Source organism: Eucyclogobius newberryi, unplaced genomic scaffold, assembly GCF_026437365.1.
Source record: "Eucyclogobius newberryi isolate DKJ021-1_F unplaced genomic scaffold, fEucNew1.0.hap1 SCAF_13, whole genome shotgun sequence".
Lineage (NCBI taxonomy): Eukaryota > Metazoa > Chordata > Actinopteri > Gobiiformes > Gobiidae > Eucyclogobius > Eucyclogobius newberryi.
This window is the reverse complement of record NW_027315757.1, coordinates 31,385,813-31,407,407: the sequence shown is the minus strand read 5'-3', so window position 1 is coordinate 31,407,407 and position 21,595 is coordinate 31,385,813. Positions and strand designations below refer to the sequence as shown.

The window sequence follows — 21,595 nt, the reverse complement described above, 5'->3', positions numbered from 1 at the left end:
TTTACACCAAGGGAGACGATGACAAGCGTGGTGGGGAGATGGTGGGAGGTGTGGGAGTGAGGAGGGAAAGAGTGAGGGAGGACGAGGCGGGTAAATGGTTCAATAGTTGTCAAAGCGCGTCTGTTATTCTGTGCGTCAGTCAGCCTATTCCCAGACTTGCACGCAGGTACACTACTTGCGCAGATGCGAATATATATACACACAAAACAGTTTCACACTGCTGGAGCTGCTTGAAATAACCTTTTTGTATCCTTCTGTCACAGCCTAATGAGATTTTGTTAACAGCAGCCAGCCAGCTACATTTCACTCTAGCCTTTTTCCTTTTTTTTACATCAGTAGCACCACAGTAGCTCCTGCTGGTTTCCCTGGTAACAGCTGCTTCCTGTTTGTCTGCTGGTTGCCATGGAGGAAGAGGAAGGGGACCTGACGATGCCGACAGGAGCAGGAGAGAGAAGTAGCCCTGAAATGGTCGTGAGATGTAAGAGGTAGAGCAGGAGATATGACACTCAATGTGCCTCAGAATAGCAACAGGACTTATCTGAAATACAATTGAAAAAAGAGCAGTTCAATCAAAGATAATTTTGATTTTAAAAGTATATTTGGTGGCCTTGAATTATTCTGGGGAACTTTGGAGAAAAATTCAGTTGTATCATCTGTTTTAGAAAAACAAAACATTTCGACTCTCATCCAAGAGTCATTCTTAATTTGCAAATCGAGTCTGGAAACTCAGGTTTTATATCCTACCCTGTGTAGGCCCTGCCCACCGGGCGGGACCCTCTGATAAAGGGAGTTTTTGGTTTCACTTGAGACCACTCTTATTTGTTTTCCAACAGCCCTGTAATGGGCATCAAAATCTTATTGTAACCTGACTTTTAGTCCCTCATCACTGAGTACCTGATCAGCATCATAATGCCCTGGGCGTCTCTCTCCAGGGTTTAAAAACACTATTATATACACCTGGAAGGTTGAATCTTAAACCTCCATTTCGGTTTAAAGATGTATTCTATTCTTAACAAAGATTGCCACCTTAACTCCTCTTTCAAACCATCTTTTCTCCCTGCTTAGAATCTTCACCTCACTGTCTTCAACAGAGTGATTAGAGGCTTTAAGTGGGAGATCCACGGCGCTCTGTGGCTGTGTTGATAAAGCCTCTTGTGCAGAGGCTGTTTAGTCTCGCCTATGTACCGCTCTTTACAGTTTTCTTCACTCTATTGAATATAATACACTACATTGCTCTGTTTTTGTGTATCTTGTCCTTAGGGTGAACTAGTTTCTGTCTTAAAGTGTTGCCTGGTTTGAAATAAACAGGGATTTCATGTTGCATAAAAAAAATGTCTTACAGTCCCAAGACATAAAGGATAGAGACACCATTTATTCTTGGTTTTGTTTCCTTTTTGTCCTGCTTTTTGGTTCTCTTCACTTTGTTAGGAGCCCAAACTGGGCACCCACTGGCTGAGAGAGCATTCCGGACATGTTTTTCCTCTTACCTCTTGCCCTCTGAGCTCTGTGTTGTAATGTTCAAATCACTCCCAGCTTGTGCTGTAGTGGATGGAGTCAAAGAGAAGGCACGATCCATGTATGTGTAGGTTTCCTATATACTATATTACGTTTTCACTTCAGTCAGAATTGGGTTAAAAACCTAACCTCACAAGGGTTCCAGACCGGATGGAGCCTGTGCTGTCTGCAAAGGCTTCCTTTGGGTTCTCCGGTTTCCTCTTTCTCCAAAAATGTCCCAGTCATTGGTCCCAGTAGGGTTGGTCCTATCAGGTTATGTCACATTGGCTCCGAGCATTAGATCCAATGCATCCTCAATGGAACAGTTAGCATTAGCCGCCAATCGTAACCAAACCAGGTCTATAAAACACCATTTCGTGCAAATTGTAACCATCAGCGATTGGCCATGTAATAAAGACTTCTTATATATAACTTATTAGGCTGGACAACAAAGCACCACAAATACAGCTTGACATGGATTTATTTTGTTTTGTTTTACCAAGCAATCATCACAAATCCAATGAATTAGTGAACTTAGAAAGACTGTTTACCAGTACCAGACTGTGTGCACAACAAGGACTGAATGATTACTTCTGGAAGGGTCTATTCACCTATGCTATAAATGAAATTGCTTTGTGTAAAATGTCCAGTGTTCATGTGACCAACAAGTCAATAATGCACAAATTCCCTGGGCGGCCTGAAAACAACTTTTTAATCTGTGTAGAACTTATTTTCTTTCATCCAGATGTTAACTAATACAACCGGAAGAAGGGTTGCATTGGATGGTGGTGCTCAGGGAAACCTCCGGAATAAGGTGACTTTAAATGAACGCTAAGTTTAGTAGTTTGAATATTCTAAAAAGAAAAAATATGACAACACAATCTCGAGCTCTGTTGCTTTAAACCTCGTGTGCACAGCTTCACTAGCCCTTGCGTCTTCTGCTGGCAATCGTCAATTTTCCACAATGTTGTGCTCAAAAATCATACATTATCATAAGCAGTAAAACACAAAATACCAATGTTAAGGCATCTGACATCACACCACTCCACATCCAATTTAGCATACCTTTCAAAGCATATGTTAAACCCCATATGGCTTGACATTTGCTTTGCTTACGTAGTAAACACACTACATCCAAATGGTCTGGAATCCGTTCAACCAGTATCGCAAAATAAAATCTTAATTGTTGTCGCAAGTTAATTCTGCCGTGTTCTTTGATGCTTGGGTCTTTTTTAACAGGGATTTCAGGAATTTTATTGTGGCACACTCAAAGGTTTGAAAAGCCTCAGAGGCAAGTTTGAGGTTGGATTGTATAAATATCTGTGGATGAAATAACAGTAGAAAGCTGGGTTTAGATCATGTTCAAAGAGAGAGTATTTTGGTGTCTCTTATAGCCTGCAGCAGGAATCTGGGTTAAACTGATTCTATGAAGAGGAGCACAATCCATATTTTGAACCCTAGAGCACGGCATGACACATGACACCTGACTCTTGTTTCTGAACCTCCAGAATTCTTGTTCGACAAAAGTGGATTGAATCAAATCAATTTATACTGGTGTTTCTGCTTCAGACGTGCTCGCCACTTCCATTGTGATCGCACTTCCGGTCCAGCGGGAACTCTGTTGGTTTAAATAGAGAACAAGTGAAAAGTATTGCTGCTAAAACAGGCTGTAAAGTAGATTGATTTGTCTAAAATATCCAACGTTTATGTGACCAACAAGTCAACAATGCACAGATTCCTCCTGTCATTGCAGCTGTGCTTTGAGGGCAGCTGCATGGCACAATACAGGAGTGAATAAGTCATTATGAATTTGTAACATCTGTTTAACATACTTTACTGTGAACTTTCAACTATAGGCATCAGTGAAGTTAACGGAACTAATGGTGCTGACTCATTGAGCTACTGTCCCTGGCTCTGAACATGGGGATCAGACACAAGTTCAGGATTCATTTTTTCATAGGGGAATATATTTTATTATATTGTATTTTTTTGTAAATTTTTGTAAGATTCTGTGACCCAAAGACTTTATTTCATAGAATGTAGAATATCGGAAAAGCGTCAAGACCAGAAGTGAATCCACAACATCCCAATGTCCACAGTTTCCACATAGTAACTGTTCGGGAAAAGGGGGTTCGCCACCTGCTTGTCTCCATATAAAGGTTATTGTTTTGCCAGGAATGTTCCTCAGTATGCCATTAAAGTGTTTTGTATTCAACAGGGTACTCATGAAAAAGGGAGTTTATCTCATTGAGTTTTTCCCTGTAGAAAAAAAACAACAAAACATGACATTAAAAACAAACTAACTGAATTATACTCTCCAGAATCCAGAAAGAATCAATAAAATATCTTTTAACCCAACAGTTTGCTGCAGAGTCCTACCCTACAGGCCTCCAGAGAGATGAATTACCTTCCAGACATTCCATGGGATTTAGAATGATGAAACATTTGTTGCCATGTTAATTCAAAATTTAAATAAAATGGGAAAAAGTCCACAAAATGTTTACAGAAGTTGAAACCCATCAGAATCAGATAAATGTCTCTCCCCTCCTTCCATTTCTGCAACCCCTCTTCACCGCAGCAGCAGAAGAATCAGCCTCCTCAACCTCTTTTCTACCACCACGTGTCCAGGCCCTGCGACAAAGTTAGTTCAAGTTTATCCATTTTTGTAACCTTTTGGACCTAATTTAAATTGACTGTGACTGCTGTTCTTGCTTTGGTTTTGCATCCGCTCTGATCTCTTCTCACTCTGCATGTGCACGGGCGTGTGACAGCGCAGCGAGTGGGGGAGCGACCTGTGGAGAACAACAACTCCCAAGTCCCGAACTAGTCAGTCGCAACGATACAACTCATTTTTGCCCAAGCACTTTCCAGGCAGCGGCGCCTTCAAGACTGAAATGACATCAAAACCTTTCAAACTGACTCGCCGCCACTTCAGAAGGTATTTCTGCGTGAGAGATCTTTTAAGAAAACAATAGCTCCTGTTCTAGTGGCAGCTCAAGTTTTTCAGGTAGAACATGTGGTAAATAGCGTGCGTTTGGCTAGTATCTTGTTCCTTGTTAAAAAAATAAAAATAAAAAAAAAAGATAAAAGAGAGGCAAGATGAGGAGAAACAGTGTGGAAGAACTTCAAAGCGGCAGAAAGAATGCTTTACACAGGGTTCTCCCAAGACCACATCAAAAAAATACAAAAAAGACAAGAGGAAGGAGGGATTTTGTGTGCGAGATGCATGCACTGGAGGCTACGCTGCTGTGGACGATTGCAGTGAGCGAAAACAGCCTGTCAGCTCACATACAGACTTGCATTATCTGATTGTTTTGGGCAGAGCAGCTGTGGCGAGGGTGGCCCCGCAGCCCACACACCCGCTCACGCACACTCAAACCTCACACACTCGCCGCCGTCAGAAGATGTTATTGATCGCTTTAAACACAGTGTTTACGGCGTGACTGCTGCTCCTAGGGGCCACGGAGTACACCCACACATTGCAATACACTTCTTCTTGCAATGCCTTGAAAAGCTTGAGGTTTGTCTAGGAGCTTCTACGTGACCTCTGACCCGGCCTCCCTTGGTAACAATAGCAGCTGGATAAAGAAGGGGGAAACAGCAGTATTCCAGTGAATGATCCGTCTGACCCATGGCTCCGGCTGTTCCGTTCTTTTCATGGACTTTTCCAATATTTTCTGAGCACAATGTAACGTGGAGCCGTTCCCTTCCTGTCTTCGCAGATGGGAGCCAGTTCGTCCGACTGCCTCGTCCGTGCGGTTGTGTGCTGGGGGTTCTCTGAGGCTAATGGTTATGTTCCTATGACTATAACATTTAAAATGGCTGGAAAATATGAGTTGCTGGAGAAATTGTGGTTGCTAAGTGGCCCGCCAGTATTTATGTGTTTTGGGAATGTCCAACTGTTCAGAAATATTGGACTGAAATTGACAAAGCACTGCAGATTGTTTTTGACATCGCCATCTCACATTTGGCAGCAAGGAAGAAGTCCATCACAAAGAAATGGATGACACAAACTGAGCCAACAATGAAAGACTGGACACAAATTATAACTGATATTTGTAAAATAGCCAAAAAAAATCAATCAATTCACTTTGGACTAAATGGAACTTTAGATTCGTTTTTTTTTCTTCTTTTTATTTGGATTTCTTGTGCTTGTATTGTCTATTTTATGTGTCATGTTCTGTTGTTTTCTGTATTTGTTTAAAAATAAAATAATAATAGTAATGATAAGAATAAAAATGCTGGAAAAATGATATCTAAATCTGACAGCCCTCATAATTTTCCCTCTATTGTCCCTGTAATTACTTATTAAATCCAGTGTGTACCCCTCTGACCTTATTCAAACTATAACGAAATGAAATGAATGAATGAATGAATAGAAAAAAAATATTCATATACTTATATTTGAGTCCATTAACATTTTAGGTCACCAGTGCATCATAGAGAGAAAGCAGAAGATTCAAGCATTAATCTAACCTCCCATATCCTTTATGTGAAACCCCCATAGTCTTAACATGCATAATGATCTATGCTTAGATCATTATGAGCTTATTGCCAATAGGCATATACTGTATCTATTACAATAAAAATATGATTATGGATTATGTCAGGTAAAAGCAGATAAAATGCTGAAAAGCAGTTATTGTTACTTCTTTTTGAGATACATTTTCATAAAATCACCATTCTACATTTTTACACAGCACACTTTTTGCTTAGTTTCTGTCAATGCGTTTGTTTATGTTCTATTATGTCATCAGACAAACGCTCCCACAGTAACCTTGTCTGAGGCGAGGCAGTATCGTAAACACTGACCTCTGCAGCAATTTCATGATAATCATAATGTGGGCTGATAATCATAATGTGGGCTGATAATCATAATGTGGCTGATAATCATAATGTGGCTGATAATCATAATGTGGGCTGATAATCATAATGTGGCTGATAATCATAATGTGGCTGATAATCATAATGTGGGCTGATAATCATAATGTGGGCTGATAATCATAATGTGGGCTGATAATCATAATGTGGGCTGATAATCATAATGTGGGCTGATAATCATAATGTGGCTGATAATCATAATGTGGCTGATAATCATAATGTGGCTGATAATCATAATGTGGGCTGATAATCATAATGTGGCTGATAATCATAATGTGGCTGATAATCATAATGTGGGCTGATAATCATAATGTGGCTGATAATCATAATGTGGGCTGATAATCATAATGTGGGCTGATAATCATAATGTGGCTGATAATCATAATGTGGCTGATAATCATAATGTGGCTGATAATCATAATGTGGGCTGATAATCATAATGTGGCTGATAATCATAATGTGGGCTGATAATCATAATGTGGCTGATAATCATAATGTGGCTGATAATCATAATGTGGCTGATAATCATAATGTGGGCTGATAATCATAATGTGGCTGATAATCATAATGTGGCTGATAATCATAATGTGGGCTGTTTACCGCTTTACATCTCGTTGTCCTGATCAGTTCACCGTTAAGGCCTGTTCTTTATCAACTCTTTCAGAGAACCGCGGTGAAACGCTGCAGACAGGATGCTCTATCTGTCAGAACATCCTTTCTGCCCTGCACAGACCGTGTGAAAGCCAGGAAGTCACATCTACGAGGAAGGACACGGATACTGACTTTTGAATGAGTGACGCGCGACAAAACAAGTGCAATCAATGCTAAAAGACTTAAGCATTCAATAGCACTTCCTTCCCCGCTTCCATATGCCAGCCTGAAAGTGTTATCCAGGAGAAGTTGATGCCATTAACTGTGCAGATGATTTGCCCGGGGTTACTTTGCCTTCCCTCTGATCTTAATTGATACATAGATGCATAGAAGAAAGTAGGTTGTGGTTATGTGTTTTAGCTGTTTTTAGTACAGGCACCTGCTGAGTCCACATGGCAGTGAATGAGCCACGGTAAAGTGGCTGCAGTCACGCAGCCAGGCCCCCTATTGGCAAACAGTGTGCTACAAGAAGGCTCTGCTCGGGATGTTGCTGTAATAAGGAAGAAGTGGGAGGAGAAAGATGGGCCACAGGTGCACAAGGTACAAACTGGTGTAAGGTGGGGACAGGGAAAGAGAGAATAAACCTTAAAAAGTAAATTGTGTCTTCCAGATGAATTGGCCTGTCCCCTGCCTCCACAGCCAGCAAGTTATGAGCTGATATACCTGTCAGTTCAACTTGACTTGGTTGTTAGAATTGTGCATCTGAAAATTCCATGTTTTAAAAGTTTTGGGGGGAAAAAATAAGAAAAAATTACATTTGTCTTTTGAGGAAGAAAACACACACTCATAACAAAAGAGTTTATGTAAAAAAATGAATCAAACTTTAGTCAATTTAGAACATGTTGTGTTAAAGGCAGACAAACTAGTGCTGTTTGAGTGTTGAGCGCCACCCAGTCATCCTCTGTCTCACACCCTGCATGTGCTGAAGGCCATGATGATTCAGCACCAGCGGCTGTCCCTCCACCTTTAACTTCACTTTCACAATAATAACCTCCGTTTGTCTGAAAGAACCGCCTCAGCAGCAGGTGGTGTCTCTCAGCTCACCATAATGCTTGTGTTTAAATGTCTCTTAACTATGTTGAGAGATGTTTGGACATGAAAGATTAGATCATCAGTAAATGTAATTGTACATACTAGACTGCCTAATGAGAATGACTGCCTTAGCAGCAGACAATTTATTTCATTTAAAGTCCATATCTCTTTTTTATTTATTATTACTTAATTTTGTGGGGCAGTACATATGATGTGGTAAATAGTGATCATAGTTTTCTTCAGTATTTTTTTTTTTTTTTTTAATAAATGTTGAAATAATAGGAAGTAGAGCTGAGTTCATCAATAAGCGACATAAAGAATGCACATTATTTACACACAACAGACACATTTTCCTGACCGTTTAAACCATTTTTTAATACTATTGAAAAGTCAATGTCACCTGATATTTACTTCAATATAACCCTGAAAAAAGTATTAAACAGATAAAAAAACATTAGTTTGAACCGTGTTATGTTTTTTCTCTATCTGTTTCAGTTTATTTTTAATGATGCAAATCGAGTGTGCTGCAAATAGTTTGTTGAAGAGGATTGTGCGTGCGAGATGAACAGGCAGTGGGCTTTGCTTTGACTGTGTTATTGAACCACCCACAGAGATGCTTATGATCCACCTGTATCTATTTAAATCTCGACTAACTTAAAAAGCCAAAAAAGGACTTTATCATATTAACAGAGCACCAGCACCAAAGTCACGGGCCTGCAGTCTGTGCCAGAGCTGATCCCGGGTCAGGGCTCAGGGTGACTCACCATTTCTGCTCTTACAAGTGAGAACATCAAACACAGGGACAATAGAGGGGCCTGTGCAGGTGAAAGAAGAGAGAGAACCACTCACACGTGTTAAAAAGTTTCTTGATTGTTTCATGTAGTTCAGCAGATGTTCTGGTTAGCAGAGGAGAGGAAGGTTTATTAGAGATCTGGTCAGGGATCAAAGGGGGCTGTTAAAAATGATGGACCTTCAAATGTATTGGACACAAGAGGGGCCAGTGCTGTCTATGAATCAACTCTTGATACCATTCAGTCCTGCTGTACCTGCTGTGGTGGAGAGAGAACTGAAAATGTGTACGTAATCACTACAGCTGCCAAATGTGTTCTTAAGTAAAAGTATAGAGTACACATGAAAAACATTACCGGTACTCAGAACACTACTGTGAACTTTTCTTTTAATGCAATTTTAGTAGCATTTAGATCAATCTGTTGTGATTAATTAAACTGTTTTTAAGATGAATTAATGTTTCATAATCTGTGTATTTTCTGCTCTTTGACCAATCAGAGCGGGCGATGCAGTGCTGTTGTGTGTGTAGGTATAGAAAAGGACAGTGATAAGATATAGAGCATTAGGACGATTATATCCATCCATCCATTTTCTACCGCTTGTTCCCTTTCAGAGTCGCGGGTGACTGGAGCATATCCCAGTGACTTCGGGCCTTAGGCGGGGTACACCCTGGACAGTGGCAAACACAGAGACATAGACATTACAGACAACCATTCACTCTCACATTCATTCACTATGGCCAATTTAGAGTCACCAATTTTGCCTAAACACATGCATGTCTTTGGACGGTGGGAGGAGCCAGAGAGAACCCGGAGAGAACCCACGGTAACACAGGGAGAACATGCAGACTCCACCCAGAGAGACCCCCAGGACGATTACTCAATACTCAGTAAATCCTTGCTAATTACAATTACATGCATGGCTAAAATTATACTGAATTTAAGATTTGCTCAAAAAATACAATTACCAAAACAGCTACTCAGTTACTTTTCCACCTTATGTTGACGTTCACACAAATAGGTGGAGAAACCTTTAAGTAGCTCCATGAAATTCATAGCACTGGTGTGAAGTTGTCCAGTATTCATTAAACCTTCACCAATTCTTTGCTATAAAGAATATATCATGCATTTGTAATTAGCCTTCTGGTTTTCTCTGATATAATATTATCTATTGCTTTGTATATGCTTTTCAACATATTTGATACTGCAGATATTCAAATACGAGGCAGAACAAAACTAAAACAGCGTGTTCAAGAGTTGTCTGAGGCTAAACGTTGAAGGCTATGCAGCATTTGAACTGTTGTGTTTGAATGTGCTGTACGTACGTGTGAGTAAGAGTGGAGTGAAGCACATGAGCGCTGCTGGAAGAGACCACCTACACTCCCACCTGCTCCGCTCGCACAGGGGCCGGGGTCATTATCAGCCTCTAGCCGCCAGCCATTGATCTGCTATTTTTGTCAATGTGTTTTACAGCGCAAAAAGCCCCATTACACCGGCTCCTGAAAAAACTCAATAGCATCACAGGAAACGGCGGGCCTTGGACATCAAACTCTGCTTTAGTGCGACCGGAAGGAGAAATGGAAATATGGAACAATGCATCGGCCCCTCAAAGGCACCGCGCTCTTAGAAAGAAATTACTTTGCATACTGTATATTGTTTGTACAAAAATGTGATCCTTAGGCAAGCTGCGAAATGTTATAATGCGGGTGAACTTACAGACAATGTAAAAGTATTATTTTCATGTTTAGTTTTGTTTATTTGTTTATTTATCAGGGGCAGTGCATATAAAAAAAAAAATCTACAAAAGATGAAACATGTTTTGTGCCAAGTTGTGGCAAAATTCCTCTATTCCACCTGCAGTCTGACAAAATTCAATATATATAGAAAGTACAAGTATATTAATACAATCACTCGTCCAGTCAGTCACACACATCCAAACACTATTTACATACTATATATATATACAATTATCAGGATGAAGTATATATTAAACTTGATCACTCACAATTCTTTTTGTCAATCTCGCAATTAAACAAGGTACATTAATGACAACTTTTTATATATTTGATATGTTACATTTTTCAAAAATGTTAAAAGAAATTAACAACTGACAAATTAAACAGAACGAGACCAGAGGGAACAAAGCAAACCAAAGAAAAGCACAAAAAAGACATGTAAATATTTAGTCCAGAGTCTTTCTAATTTGTAATTTTTTGTCACTTATAATATCGGCCGAGACCTTTTATCCTCGGCTCAGCTTGTGTCATCTATTTTATTGTGATGGCCTTTTCCCTGCTCCCAGGAGTATATTCCAAATATATCAATTGATTGTGTTGATTTTGCTCTTGTTAATTTACAAATGTTATAAAACTCTGGTTGAAAACAGCTCACAAATACAAGATCTACACAAACATGTGGCAGATGAAAAGATAAGAAAAACAAAAGGGTTCATGCCAAAAAAATGCACTGAACCCAAAACCTGATTGTATAAAATATTGTAAAAAGAAGGGAAAGGCCATTCCTAATGAAGGGCCCCGAACATACTAATCCTCTCAAAGAATTGGATACTCTACCTCCCCAGACTCTCCTCCGCCACCTTCTGGGGATGTTTTCCCCATTTACAATTTTACAACAAACCCAATCTCCTACATTTGCACTAAGATGATGCATGTCACAGACACAAAGTTTATGTACAAAACAGACCGCTAATACATAAAGTCTGATGCCAAAAACAAATAAATCATGTTAAAATCATCACTCTCCTCAAAACAACAGAAATGTCCCATTATGTGACCATCACTTGAACTCCACCTCTTGCTGCAGTTCAGTTATCTGTGAGGAGTACCTCTGAGTACCTCTGAGTACCTCTGAGTACCTCTGAGTACCTCTGCCTCTGCTGGGGCTTTGAGCATGTGTTTTTTACCTTCTAAAGTATCAGAAGAGTCGCTGGGAATGAAAAACCAGGCCTCAGTTGTCTTTTTGAATTCCTTGCAGACGTGGCTAACTTTTCTCTCTGTTACCGAACCTCATATCGAATGTAAGAAGAACATTCTTTTGTCTTTGTACTGGAGGTCTCTTTTACATGCTGGTTAAGAAAGCTCATAATCAAGCCTCATGGTTTATCATCTGCTTGTCTTGTTTGGTCCAGGTGATTCATAGTTTTGTTCTCCATCTGCAGTGTCACTACCTTAGCCTTCTGTATTTTTAACATCATATTTGATATGCTTTAAAGGTGTATTTACTGTATGCAAGTTTTCTAGTAGATAGACAGCCACCTAATCTATCTTCACGGGGATGCTACTGCTTTGCCCAGAATGTTTCACAGTATGGCACTAAACTGATGATGAGTCAAGAGAGTGGTGCCCTTTGAAGACACAGTTATGTTTGGAGCGGTGAGCCCGCTAGTGGCTAGCCCTTTACAAGCAGCACACAGGAGATCTCTGGGTGCTGTCCTCGTCTCCTGCTACTGTACATACATGTCAGTAAAGTCAGTGGTACTTCTGTACTTTAGATATGAACACAAGAGGAGCATGTCTGTGTGGTGCAGGGGGAGCGGAGGATGCGGAGATGAGAACTTATCAGCACAACTATACACAACAAGCAAGATGCACAATTTCTTGAGGTCTCTTGATCACCAAGGGCCACCAGAGGGCTGTCCTTAGGCTGCAACTGTCTCATTACAGTAATTGAATTTAATTGACAAGTCACCTTTTATACTTAATGACATTGGGGTTCAGCGCCTGCAATAACTACTTTGGCATTATTGCAAAGCAGAAGAACCATACAAATGTAATAAAAGTGCTTATAATTGTTTTCATTGCCCCATGACATCCTTGCAATGCCACTGACGGTGGTTAACAATGCAAAAAGCTAGACCACAGACCCACTCCTGCTTTGGACAAACCCATAGAACGCTCATAGAACTAGGGCCCTGGAAGTTATTTATCATACTTGCAACATAGATAGAACATTTCAGGCCAAAAAAAATGAACAGCTCCATGAGACAAACAGGTGGCGGACCCTCCCCCAGAAAGGTTACGTGGTGCATCTTAAAGGTTTTAGATGTGAATCAGATGAGTATCCATAGTTATTTCGTTGTTATATATAGAAATATCCTTTTCCTTGTTTGAGACTGGCACCTTATATTCAATGAATAGGACACAGAACATTTGTCTCAGCATCAAGTATGCAACTTATTTAAACGCTTCCCCACGGAAAGCTAAATCACAGGGTTAGATTTAAAAATGGATATGTCAACATCAAGACAAATACTGTCACTGAGCATGAGCCTCTTTCTAACATCTCTTAATGTGTTATAGGGCTGGAATCTTCAAGATGTTCCACTTCAATCCACTTTCCTTCCAACTGATTCCTTCAAACCCTCAAAGACGAAAAGTCTTCTTCACCTAAACTTTTTTTTCTAACTTTTTTTGGAGGTAAAGTGCTAATAAATGGGCAGACATGGGGTGGCTGGCCTCGCTGTGATGAGCCATGTCACAGAGCGCTGCTTGTGAGGCGCTGTGAAGATGACTAAGACTTTCAGAGCCACAGATGAAGGAGAGAAGCTGCTTGTTGTTGGATTTCATGAACACTTTTCCAGTTTGATTTTCTCTTTTAGCCGTCAATAAATTTCTAACTTGTGATGTGTTAATCCACTGTTTTCAAAGTGGTTCAGCTTTAATATGTGAACTTTTTTGTAAGGATTCGCAGAATATCAATCCGGCTGAAAATAAACAGATTATTTAAAACGGCTTTAATAGTTTTTACTTTGATGGCAGTTTTTCAAGCTGCTTGGATATTAATGTAGCAGGTTTCAAACAGATGTGTAAATGCTTTGGGTGAAGGAAAGCATCAGTAAGTGCGATCCACCATGGAGTACCTAATATGACTGGCAACAAAAATACTATTAAATTCTGTACTCCAGTAAAACCTCAAGGGTAAATTGAGGCAGCAATCCAAGAGGGTTACCAAAAGGTTCTGGTAAGCGTCAGTTGCATTTCATACCAAACAATGGCCTATACTGATGGTGATGGCCATACTGAGTCTACATAAGCACACAGTTTAGGCTTCAAGTCTTTTTCGAGCCTTTTTCTGTCTTTTATCTTTCCACAGATATCTCTAATAACCCTGTAGTTTGTTGTTTCACAAAACAACAAAGGATCAACAACAAACATCTGTGGACTTCTCCCGGCAGTCTTTCCTTGGAGCAGTTTGAATAAATTAGACAGATGCCATGTTTACATGAGTCTCTGTCTCTGTAAACAGCTTAGCCATGTCAGCAGTTAAACTACTGTTTTTGCCAACACTCTAAATTTAACTGTGGTCTTCTTAAATTCACCACTTAAGGTAAAGTGCACTAGTGGGGTAATTAGTGAACCACAAGCCGACTGCAGAGAGCTGATTGTGCTGCTATGGCAGTCTCCAACCTCAGACATCCACTCACAACACGCAAACAACAACAGGCACGGGGCAGAAGAGGACAGCCTTGTACACATACACTTAATGTTTATGTATGCATGTTGCCCGTTGTATCACAGATGTATGAATTAAACACATGTTTATGCCAGACCAGGATCTAGAACTGACAGAGGCATTAAGTGTCATCGCATGAAATGAGGGTGAAAACACTTTTAAATCAGATTGCAATGCACCCTGTAGACCCGGGCCTGGTTTATTCAGTGCATATCACAAAACAGCACAAATGTTTCCATTACACTCCAGATACAGGTTGCTCCCCAACCGACCAGCGACCCGTCATCTCACCCTGTTGGCCTGTTCACGCCTCATGAACTTCCCCTGACCCCACATGCTCCCAACACAAATCAATAGGTTAAATGTGCCTCCTAAACTACTTCCGATGAAGAAGTGCAAAAATTGGCCCTCCACAGGCTGAAGGAAGCTGATTATGCTGCTCTCTGCTCGAGATAGATTCATACACTGTACTCAATCATACAATAATATTACATTTATATAATGGATACCTTTTATTTAAGGATTTTTAAGGGATAACATGCAAACTCCACACCGAATAGGCCCTTGACGAACCAAACAGGGGACGTTTTCCATGAACAAAACCCTCTTTCCTCTAATCACACATTGCTCTATTGACCTTCTCTGTGCCTGAGACAAGTGAGCACGTCACCGCACGCCTGCCCCCACCTGAGGGTCACTGCCTCATAACCCATCAATCATATCCCTGATTGACCTGTCTATTTTGGTGCAGACTTTCCACTGCTTTGATCTCAAAAACTGTGAGACTGCACAAACCAGGAAGTGGAGCAGACAGGGAATAAAATACAGACACAAAACAAACAAACAGTTCGACCGAGTGTTCACACAGGCCTCACAGTTGTGCTGGGAAAGATGAAAACTAGAGATACAAAATAAGTGTATATTTCTCTATGTAGCTTGTGTGCTAAGTGACGTTTGCTCACATAAAAGACAGTAAACAGACTCTTAACATTTAGCGATAAAATGGTCAGACCTGTACTGTAGTTAGATGTGGAAAAGATTTGGAAAAGGGGGTCACGTGCTTTAACAGTTTCCATTAGGATAAGCAGAGATCTTATGTGGTGTTGCTGAGGGAAACAGAGCGTCGCAAACCCTCAAAGAGCTAAACTGTCTCATATTGTTTGCCAAAATTCTCCACAACTTCTTCAAACTAACTAACAACACTTTGGATTTACAATGTTTTCAATTACAAGAAAGACGCTAAATACTTCTTGCTGGTGACACCCAATATTCAATTACTTACTGCTATTTATGAGAGGCAAATCGGTTTCATCCAGTGCCAACACGTATTTAGTCCATGTGGCAGATACTGTAAAGAACCAAATGGAAACAGCGGCCAATTATAACGGAGCCAAACCAAAGAGAAGAGACCGCTCACAGATCTCACAGCATGTTTGGCACCGACACATACAGCCAGATCACATGTGGAGGGAGGAACTCAGGCGCGTTCAACGTCTCTGGTAACGAGCCAGGATCAAATGTCACATATCTTATATTGTGGGCCTCATGTAGACTCACAGATGGGATTGGAGATGAGAGGAATGATGGGAGTTGTGTTAAATGTCCTTCTGTACCACGGGCGTCTTGGTTTTGATGTGACTCTCTGCACATTGCTCACTCATTATCTCATTAGTGGGCTACAAGGTTTGTAACGATTTTTATTCAAGGTTCGCGAATCCATTTAATCACATTTGTAATTCATCATATAAATCTGTTATGTACTATATGCATAAAAAAAAATGAAACCAGGGGCCTTACTTAAGACCACTCACATCTTTTCTCTCTAAACAAAGAATATAAGGTATTAACAGAACTGAAAATTACTTGTAAAAGGTGTAATATATTTTGTGTATTTAGTTTTGATGAGTAAATTCACCAGATAGACTCAGATATTATTCTCATCCAATCAAAGATGACTTCACTCCTCAAACCATATACTGGTAAATACCAATAATCAGGTTATCAGTGTGTGGTAACAGGTTCCAAAAGAAATGATTTGCTGAAGTATCTTTCAATCTGAAGGTGCAGGTTCTGTGGCGCTGAGAGCAGAGCACAGTTTCCCAGACCAATACTTTCAAATAGAAAATGACTAGTGAATGGAGGTTGAAATGTTGATGACTCCTTTTGAAACATTTTATACCATAATTCACCCCTGGATGGATGAGGCATCACACTGACTCATATTTATGAATGTAGCCCTTTTTAAAAAACCCAACCTCTGTGTCTCATTTTGAGCGATTAAGTAGTAGTAGTAGTGTAATTAATAGCAATATTTTAGTATTTGTGTAATTTAGTATAATAAGTATTTATCTCTATTTGCGCATGCACAAAATCTACATGAAAATAACAAGCAGTGGACTTCACCCGTCTGAGTCTGACTGTGCAGCTCTGGCCGAATGTCAGTGCATCTCCAGCTCTAAATTACAAATGTCAGCCTGGAAATGACAGCGGCCAGAGGAAAAGTCACGGGTTCACACGAGGACATGCAGCAAATACAGTGTTCTTCTGTAGTTTTTCTGTTTGGAAAAGAGAGAAGTGAATCTCTCCCCGAAGCCAAACTGCTAAAAATACATCTCACATAATCCCACTTTTAATCTGATCGTTGGGACGGCACAATCTCTTCTCTGCAGCGAAAGTCAATTCTTTAGGTCGACAACGGAATTAAGAATGCAAAGAATGTAGAAAAGGTTTGTAGAAAATTGTGCAAAAGATAAAGAAAAAGTCAAATCTAAACTTGTAACTCCTGCAGAATGGAAACAACAGCTATAGGGAGATGGTTAGCACGCTCATGTCACAGCAAGAAGGTCCCAGGTTTGAGTTCCTGAATTGTATTAGGGCTTTTGTTTAGTAGGTCTATCCATGGGTTTCAGTCACGTGATTTATATGTTGTCACTACCATATTGAAGACGTTACCACATGCTGTTGCTCCACTGTTAGATAGTCATGAAAAACTACACAGAAAATTGAAAATGATTGATACTTCAAGAAGACAGACGTTCTGGGTTTTGATCCTTATCTACAGTGATAACGTGCAACAATAAACCTTTGTGGACATCCAAGCGTCCTCGTCCACAAGTCCTCTGCACCAGACAAAGTCCTCAAAGCTTTCAAGAGCACAGACTATGTGCGGGTGAGTGACTGTCTGGTCTGAAAATATAACACCCGGACAGTTGGAAATTAGGTTTGTTAAAACTATCTGCAAGTAGTAACGTTTATTAGCATAGTCACACAATAATATGTCAACTAGCATTAGCCAGCTGCTAACGACCTGAAACAAACTGCTCACAGCTCGTTCTGGAGGGATTTCTTTAGTCCGCTGGTACCTCCTGACCACAGTAATCATTTTCTGGCGACAAATGGGGTCTTTGGGTATGTTACAGAAAAGTAATGCTATGTTTTGAGACTTTTTGCTTTCGTCCTCAAAATGGCAGTAGCAACTATAGTGTGTGAAGTCACTTCGGACCCATAAAGAGGCCATTTCCACGTTAGCGCCCAGCTAATTTCATTTGTGTAGTGCAGATCTTCACTTCTAGTTACATTCATTCTCTACACGAATTAGCTGAATCTTGCTAAAATAAATAACTTACCAAATAAATATAACAGCAGAGAGCGAGTTACAGATGGATAATCACAGGCAGCATGTTACGACTTTTATGTACGATGTAAATATGTATATGTATAAAAGTGTTTTTGTTTCAAAGCTAAAAGCTAACATACATTAATTTAAATATAAAACAGACAAACTTGAACTTGTTTTTTAAACATTTGTTTCAAAGTCCATATGACACATTCTCATGTTTTTTCTGATTATGGCTTTTGGCGGGATAGTTACTGTGGTAAATATTTATCATTTTACATCAGAAGTTTCACTTTGTGAGGATACATTGACAAATACCAGAATCTCTTTGTCTATGTCTATCAATAAGTGAAATTCCATCAAAAATGCAGGTACAAATTACAGCAACTGAGTTAAATCCTTTAACCAAGGTGTAATAGTAAAAACATGAACACATGAATAAATAATGATGTGTTCATCCATATTAGAACTATGTCCTTTAGCATGCTAGGCTTTTGATGTGGCCCATGATATTGTTCAATCAACGACTAAACAACAGAAAGAGATGAGTTGGTGTTTTGAACCAAGTTCCTTCAACTTGTCATGTGTTGAAAGGATGATGAGGATGATGTATCACCTTATTAATAGCCGTGGTAATAGAGTGACCACAGTGACCAAAGCCAGAGAGAAGAAGAGAGCCCTTATTATGTCTAAGTCCCTCAGTCACACTGGAACTCCTTCTGCTGCTGAGTGGGCGTTTGCTGACTGCACGAGGTCAGGGGAATGGCTCCGGAGTGCCTGAACCCGGGGCTGTGACCTCACTGTGACCTCTGTGTGACCTCTGTGTGACCCTTGACTGCCCAAACTGCTCTGACTCACAGTGCGGGTTTCATCTCTCTTACAGGGGGACTGTGGTCTGGTGCACACGCAGGACTAGTGGTTGCTGCTGGCTCTGGTATAAGAGGACTGACAGTAGGACAGAGAGGAGGAGGTGAGGACAGCTCTATCCCGACATCAACACCTCGCACTGGAGACGCTGTGTTCAGAAGACGCTTTCACTGGTGGAGAGTGGTGGGGACTTTCCCTCAGCCAAAGAGTAATCTACTATACGTGTATAATCTTCATGCGTTCAACTATTCAAGTACTTCTTAACACCTTGCTTTGGCATCAAAATGAAAATATTGTGCAAAATCAACTTGTATTTTTACCCACATAGGGATGTCATTATCAAATGTCACTATTGTAAGAAGAAACATGATTATTATTATAGATTATAGATTATATAGAGAGTATAGAATGAATTTAAATTCATCCATTTTGCTTCTAAATTTGTCCTGATTATTCCTTCTTATTGTAACCTGAATAATCACAATTATCAATTAACCAATTCATCTTGACACTCCTAGTCATAGAAGACGTGTTTCATCACAAAGGACTCTCTTCACTGTCATCTGTGCCACATTTAGCACATTTAGCACCAGCACATTGAACACTATTGGTCTATTGTAATATTCTGTCAAAGGGTTATGCACTGGCCTGGACCTTAAGGACACTACTCACTTATTTGAGGAAGTCTGGATGAAAGACGACTTATGACAGTGGCCGTAACTGCAAATGAAATGTGGTGCTATAATGTAAAGAATATAACAGCTTATTATTCACACATATACTGGGTCGGTTTGAGACTACAGAAGACCTCGTGTGTCATGTGAGCACTCCCAACACCATGGAAGAAATGCAGTCATAGCGGGGCACACTTTTCTCTCCACGTCTCTGTATCCCCGACATTTGTGCAGATGTGCTACATTTGACAGTCTTCCTCCTCCCTCCTGTACGTGCGCACACACACACACACACGCACACTCCAGACTATTATCTGTGAGTAAAGCGCCTGGTTCAACCCTGAGGCCGTGCCTTACTCAAACCCAGGTAACACGCAGTTGATTCTGGCACCGGTCCACGCAGTTAGAAACAAAATCGATGCCAAGTACTGCTTTGAAAACCTGCGCAAAAGAAACATTTTTAAGCACAACATCGATGCTGTAAGAGCCAGCAGCGATTCCCGACGCTAAGCGAGGGGAGAAAAGCAGAAGTCTTGGATTTTGCGTTCTAAATGTAAACAGACTAAACAGAGAGGTGACTAAGATGTGACTAAGAACGCTCGACAATTTTTCTCACAAACGATAAATGATCCCTTTAACTTGAACCACATGACATTGTTTTGGATCAGGGTTGAACATGAATAAAAAAAATTAAAAAATAAAAATGTGAAATTGCAGATACTATACTGTATTATTAGGTAGATTATATGTGGCAAAATATTTGACATTAACAGAGTGAGGTCTCTAAGTTGTTTACCGTAAAATCTACAGAACAGAATCAAGGAATCAACACCAACTCAAAGATTGTAGGTTTTATGATCTATTATAACAAATTATTCAAGCTCAAGATACTGTTTATTAAAAACTATTGATTGATTAAGGTATAATCCACTTGGAATGAAGCCCTCTTATAACGTACAACATACAAAATGGAACTTAAGATCTGTCACTGTTACATTCAACTGTTCATCGAGCATCATTACAAACTAACTACCAAAATATAACTATAACTCCTCCTAAAAGGAGGAGGTTTATCTATCGTAAACAATATTGTCAACTTTAAGGTCATTGCCTAGTGTCTCCATGTTGTGGTAGAGTCCCTCATGTAACGCTTTATTAATGCAGCAGCAGATAGTGATTTAGGAGCACATATCATGAGCAAAGTCCTGAGCTGCACGCACTTTGTTCACCCTCGGGCACGGAGCAGTCAACGCTCACCTTTACAAAAAAAAAATACTCTGAGACGTGCCATGTTTGGCCTACAGCGAACACTCCTACTGTTGCTCAACATCCCATAAAACTGTCAGACACTAAATGGATTGTAAATTGGCATGAAATGTGCTATAGAATAGGAGCATTTAAGGTCTTCTGGAAAGATCACGTCACCTAATTCCATAGGTTAAATTATTCAAAGTCTTTAATGTGTAAATAGGTTGTAATAATGTATTATTTTATATAAAGGTATAGATATGTTTAGAAATGTTCCTTACTTACCACTTAGATTTGGTCTACAATGATGGACGTTGCCAAACAAATTATGAACATTAGCACATATTTACCTTTTTAAAATGCTATGTTACATTTAATAATCCCAGATGGTTTGATTCAAATGTTCTATTGGGAGATTTGTCAAAGTTTCAGCTTTTATATTTGTCTCAGTCCAAGATTCAACCTGAGCATAATCCTGCCTTCTCTTACTGTTGTGGTTTGGTTTCCCACAAACTATCTCTGTCATGACTGTGCATTAGTAAAAATAGTGGAGTTCTGACTTCTACATTTGTGCCCATTTTAATTCCAGTCCACCACTAAAAACAAATACTAGCTTAATTGTATGGCATGCACAATATCCATTCCCCTCTATAACGTTCTGTCTGTTTCCATAGAAATATGTCCAAACAGAGTACAACAACAGTTCCTGGCACCTCCCATATAAATTCTCCCCTCCATCTCGTCTGTGGCCTGTGCCCTGGGCTGTGGTAGGAGAGGGGAGGCTGGTGAGTGACCACAGGGAGTGACCATAGGCCTGATGGTGCTGGCACAAGCCCAGAGTATAGGATCTGCAGTGGTGAGTGTTTTCGGGA

At 40.0% G+C, this 21,595-nt stretch overlaps 1 long non-coding RNA gene across 1 annotated transcript in view; it reads right to left on the bottom strand.

Annotated features, from left to right (window-relative positions):
* Nucleotides 1-314: 314 nt before the first annotated feature.
* Nucleotides 315-21,595, bottom strand: part of LOC140357713 (uncharacterized) — a 24,525-nt gene continuing 3,244 nt past the window's right edge. Inside the window, exon 2 of the long non-coding RNA XR_011926664.1 lies at nucleotides 315-460. This is a non-coding gene — a long non-coding RNA (uncharacterized lncRNA). The remainder of the gene's footprint in view (nucleotides 461-21,595) is intronic.